We start from the raw sequence: 5,805 nt of genomic DNA, 5'->3' as shown, positions 1-5,805 counted from the left end.
AAATTTACACAGCCAACAAAGAATTATTTATGACAAACACTAAACTACAGTTGTTTGTTGAGCATGAAACACTTATGATTACAGTTTAATAGGTTCAGTGCTCTTAAAGTATGTTTTTAAAATTTATTTTTAATTACCAGTATACTGTTTTAAAAAGTAAATGTGTATGTGTGTGTGTGTGTGTGTGTGTGTGTGTGTGTGTGTGTGTATATATGTTTGCAATAGCAAAGACATGGAATTAACCCAAATGCCTTTCAACAGTAGACTGGATAAAGAAAATGTGGTACATATATATCGTGGAATACTATGCAGACATAAGAAGGAAAAAGGTCATGTCCTTGACAGGGACATGGATGGAGCTGGAAGCTGTTATTCTCAGCAAACTAACACAGGAACAGAAAACCAAACACTGCATGCTCTCATACTAATAAGTGAAAGCTGAATGATGATACGTGGACACATCCGGGGAACAACATACCCTGGGGCCTATCAGGAGACAGTAGGCAGGTAGAGAATCAGGAAGAATAGCTAATGGGCACTTAGCTTAATACCTGGGTGGTGGGTTGATCTGTGCAGCAAACTACCATAAAAAAATACCTATAAGCGGGGGTATTTGTGGCACAGAAATTTATAGTAAACACATATAAACTATCTGAAAACAACATTATCTGATCTCTTAATGCAGTTGTATCCTGCTTTATTACTTACATATTACAACATGTAGATTCATGGCATAGTTGTCAAAGGCTTCCATCTCTTCCTTATACTAATACATCGTTGCTAATTTGTTCATTTTCTCCTTTTTTGATAATTTTCCAACAAAGCTGGGGTAAAAACAACTTCATGCTTAAGCTGTAATAATTTCTGACAATATGCCCTGAGTTACTTAAAAGAAAATGGAGATGTTTTGCTCATGTTTTTGACACTTGGGTCATTCATCTACAACAAATAACATAAGAGGAGCCAAGGACATGTGCGTGCCTGTGAATCACTTAGCATGTGTCAGGCAGGCTCTGGGCTGAAGGGAGACTCCAGGTGTCTGAAAAAAGGGAGGTTCTGTTCTACTGCACATAGACTGCCACACTGTAAATTGTTCCGTGATTCCATGTTTCTCACAAGGTCAACAGGAACTGAGGACACATAGGAAATGAGTTATGGGGCAGACTCCTTCTCTTATTTAGCTACCAGTATATGATTCTGCCCATCTGCACATATGCACACTACATAATAATGTGCTCACACCCCTCTTAGGACAAATTTCCACGCTCACAAATTGCATCCACATTTTCTTTGTTCCTAGAGTTTTCAGCCAAACACAAGTACCTAGAGGACTTTAAACTTATCCCTGTCCCCAGACTCTAAATCTGGGGCAAAAATCTGGTCCATCCACTCAACCGGGTTTCTGAGTCACCTGTCACCTGATGATAGTCTTTTCTACCTGCATAGACACTGAAATAAGTCAGGGCCTAACCCTTTCTGGGCCACTGTTTGTAGCACAAATTAGTCTTTCCACTAACTCTCTACTGTCCCCTGCTCATAAGTCCTGTGAAACTAAATAATTCAACATTTAAGCTGTTTGATACTTTAAATTATTCTGGACCTTAAAGGGAGATAAATACAAGATCTGGGTAATATGACAGGCAGCAGTAACAAGGCAGCTGTAATCTTTGTTTTTCTGTTGATGGATTATACCTACTTTCACATCTGCATTATTTTGTCAGGTGCTGTAAGTGGTTGAAGTGCCCCATGGAATACCTTTTTCCCCTTCACTATTGACTTTCATTATAGATTAACCTCCCTCTTACCTATGGCTATTGCACTGTCTTAAGATGAAATGTTAAGTACACTCTTAGGTTGAAAAGGAAAAAAAAAACAGTTGTGGGCCGGGCGCGGTGGCTCAAGCCTGTAATCCCAGCACTTTGGGAGGCCGAGGCGGGTGGATCACGAGGTGGAGAGATCGAGACTATCCTGGTCAACATGGTGAAACCCCGTCTCTACTAAAAATACAGAAAATTAGCTGGGCTTGGTGGCACGTGCCTGTAATCGCAGCTACTCAGGAGGCTGAGGCAGGAGAATTGCCTGAACCTAGGAGGCGGAGGTTGCGGTGAGCCGAGATCACGCCATTGCACTCCACCCTGGGTAACATGAGTGAAACTCCGTCTCAAAAAAAAAAAAAAAAAAAAAAAAAAAAACAGTTGTAAAAAGTAGGAAAAACACACTGTAACTGATAACCAGCTTTGTATAGAAAATATTGTAATCTTGTTAAATTGCTTTGTTTTTTGCCTGTAGAAATAAGAATTTTTACCTATGGAGCACTCATTTCATTTCACTAGAGCCTTTGTCTCCTGGATGACTATTTCTAGCTTTTCACTTGAATAAGTTCTCTAAAACTGGATTTTGAGGCTTTATTGGTTATTCAGATTATTTCAGATTAACAGTCCTTTATAGCATCTTTCTTCTGCCTTTACTACCTGACTAAACTTCTTCCGTGTGAACAAATTGTACCCAGTGCCACTCCTCAGGTGCCTGATCCAAATGCCTACTGGAAATCAGATGTCTGTGAGTTCAAGGTCATGGCCTAAGACTTGGCTGTTGTAAAGACAAAAGAAATACCAGACTTAATTATCCAACTTGAAGATAAAAGAAGACATTTTGCTCTCATTTTTTGAAATAATTTTAGAAAATTTTTGTATGTATATTTATGTCTCTATTAAATATATGTAAACCATTTAAATAGGCAAACAAGACTTTGTCAATCTTTTTTTGAGACGGAGTTTCACTCTTGTTACCCAGGCTGGAGTGCAATGGCGCGATCTCGGCTCACCGCAACCTCCGCCTCCTGGGTTCAGGCAATTCTCCTGCCTCAGCCTCCCGAGCAGCTGGGATTACAGGCACGTGCCACCATGCCCAGCTAACTTTTTGTAGTTTTAGTAGAGACGGGGTTTCACCATGTTGACCAGGATGGTCTTGATCTCTTGACCTCGTGATCCACCCGCCTCGGCCTCCCAAAGTGCTGGGATTACAGGCTTGAGCCACCGCGCCCGGCCTGTCAATCTTTTTAATTTAGAAATGCCTTTCTCTAGGACCAGGAAACCATTGCTTTGAAATGTAAATGGTTGACATTTCTGTTGGACAGTAGGTAACTTCATAAAAGATTATAAAGCCAAGGAAACCTTATTTTGCTTTTGAATATAACCAATATGCAGATAGCCTTCTCAATTACCAGGTTAATTTAGGGTAAACTACATATGACAAATTATGCTGTTAAGTCTTCTACTTCAAGACTAAATATGGTGATTTTTATTTGTGCTTTTGTAATCTCTTAGCAGATTGCCTGTGATGCATATCAAATTTTGGTTTAATTATGTAATAAAACAGTTTTCTGCCATTTTAGAGTGTCTCTGAGGTTGGAGTTTTGTTTTTAATTATGTTGTTCCAAACACTGTACAGAATTACAGGACAGGATATAAACACGAGATAACGCACAGGCTTTAGTTCAGAGAGGCTTTTCTTTCTTTGGCTTGCCCCCATATCTGCAGGCAGAATATTTCTCTGCCTGTTTGTGATACACAGCCCCTTCCAGAGCAGTTCAACCAGATTTCTAGACAAATAGCTTCAACAGCACAGCAGTCAGCCATTCTAGCTCCCTCTTTCAATGCACTTGGCATCTTCAGACCTGAAAGTAATTCAAACACCGTAGGACCCTGAATCTCACATTTTGTAAATTTTTTTTTCAAAAAATGAACTTTTCATTATGTTTATCTTTTGAATTTTTTGTTTTGTATTCATTTATTTCTGCTATAATTTTTATTTTCCTTCTAATTTTTGGTTTGGTTCTTTTCTAGTTCTATGTGATATATCAATAGTTTATTTAGGGATTTTTTAAAAAAACTTTTTTTGATGTAGGCACTTACTGCTATAAACCTTCTTAGTACTTCTTTCACTGTATTTATAGTTTTGTTATGTTTTTTGATTTGTTTCAAGAACATTTAAATTTTTTAAAATTTCTTTGTTGGCCCACTAGTCATTCAGGAGCATATTTTAAATTCTATGTGTTTTTATAATTTCTGTTAGTGATTTCTAGTTTTATTCTGTTAACATCAGAGAAAATACTTGATATAATTTTATTTTGGGGGAGATTATTTTAAGAGTTACTTTGTAACCTAACATATGGTCTATCCTTGAGAACAACCCAGGCGCTGAGGTGTGGAATTAGTATTCTGTAGCTTGCTGATAAAATGCTTTATAAATATCTATTAGGTCTATTTGATGCACAGTGCAAATTAAGTCCAATGTTTATTTGTTGATTTTAGTATCTGGATGATCTGTCTCTTGCTGACAGTGGGTTTCTTGAACTCTCTAGCTATTATTGTATTGGGGTTGATCTCTTTCTCTTTAGCTATTTTATACTTGCTTCATATATCTGAGTTCTCCGGTGTTAGGTGCATATAAATTTGCAATTGTTATATTCTCTTGCTGAACTGACCACTTTATTATAATAATTTTTGTTGTCTCTTTTTATAGTTTTTGTCTTGAAATCTATTTTGTTTAATGTAAGTATAGCTATTCCTACTCTTTTCTGGTTTCCATTTGCATGGAATATCTTTTTCTGTCTTTTTATTTGCAGTCTTTCTCTGTCTTTATAGGTGAAGTGTGTGTCTTGCAGAAAACAGACTGTTCGAAAAAACTACACTTGTTTTTTGTTTGTTTGTTTGTTTTACCCATTTCGCCAATTTACGTCTTTTAATTGGGGAGTTAATTTATAGTCAGTGTTATTATTAATAAGTAAATACTTATGTCTGCCATTCTATTATCTAATTTCTTGTTTTGTGGTGTTTTTTTCTCTTCTCTCTCCCATTTATCCTGTCTTAGTAAAGATGATTTTATCTAATGGTATGTTTTAATTTTTTGATTTTATGTATGTGTGTCTATTATAGGTTTTTTTAAAAATTTGAGGTTACCATGAGGCTTGCAAATAAGATCTTATAACCTGTTATTTTAAACTGATGGCAACACTTATTGTAAAAATGAACAAACAAAAAAGCAAAGAGAAAACTAGTAAAAACTACAGTTTATCTCCCAACTTTTTAACATTTTGTTTCTATTTATATCTTATTATACTGTCGGCGTCTTAATCTTGTAGTTAGTATTTTTAGTAACTATAACAGCCTCAAAATTAGAAATATAAGAGTTATGGCCTTAAGGAGGTAAAGAGTTATTTTTAATAATTATTAGTAGTTATAGACTAATCTTTTAGTCTTCTCAAAATATGAATTGTTTACATACCACATTTACATACTAAAAAATTTAGTGTTTGTGTCCTTGATATTACCAGTGAGTTTTGTACCAGATGTTTTCTTATTGTTCATTAAGCTCATTAATGTCCTGTTCTTTTAGACTGAAGAACTGCCTTTAACATTTTTTGTAGGACAGATCAGGGGGTATTAAGAAAATGTCTCAGCTTGTTTGTCAGTTTTGTGGGTTTTTTTTCATGGTTGAAGGATATTTTTGCCTAATGTATTATTTTAGGGTAAAAGTTTTTTCCTTTACATTAAGTATGTCATGTCACCATCTCCTGGTCTGTAAGATTTCCATTGAAGAGTCCACTGTCAGGTATATTGGTGCTTCTTTGAATGTTACTTGTTTCTTTTCTCTTGCTGCTTTTAGAATCCTTTATCTTTGACCTTTGAGAATTTTATAATTAAAGACGTTCAGGTAGTCATTTTTAAATGAATTGTTGTAGGTATTCTATAACCTTCTTGTATTTGAATATTAATTTTTTTTTTTTTTTTTTTTTTTTTTTTG

At 35.7% G+C, this 5,805-nt stretch overlaps 1 protein-coding gene across 8 annotated transcripts in view; it reads left to right on the top strand.

Moving 5' to 3' along the window:
- Nucleotides 1-5,805, top strand: part of ZNF727 (zinc finger protein 727) — an 83,052-nt gene that overhangs the window by 17,562 nt on the left and 59,685 nt on the right. The gene's annotated exons all lie outside the window — the stretch shown is intronic.

Source organism: Cebus imitator, unplaced genomic scaffold (assembly GCF_001604975.1).
Source record: "Cebus imitator isolate Cc_AM_T3 unplaced genomic scaffold, Cebus_imitator-1.0 Scaffold581, whole genome shotgun sequence".
Lineage (NCBI taxonomy): Eukaryota > Metazoa > Chordata > Mammalia > Primates > Cebidae > Cebus > Cebus imitator.
This window is presented reverse-complemented; position numbering and strand designations above follow the sequence as displayed.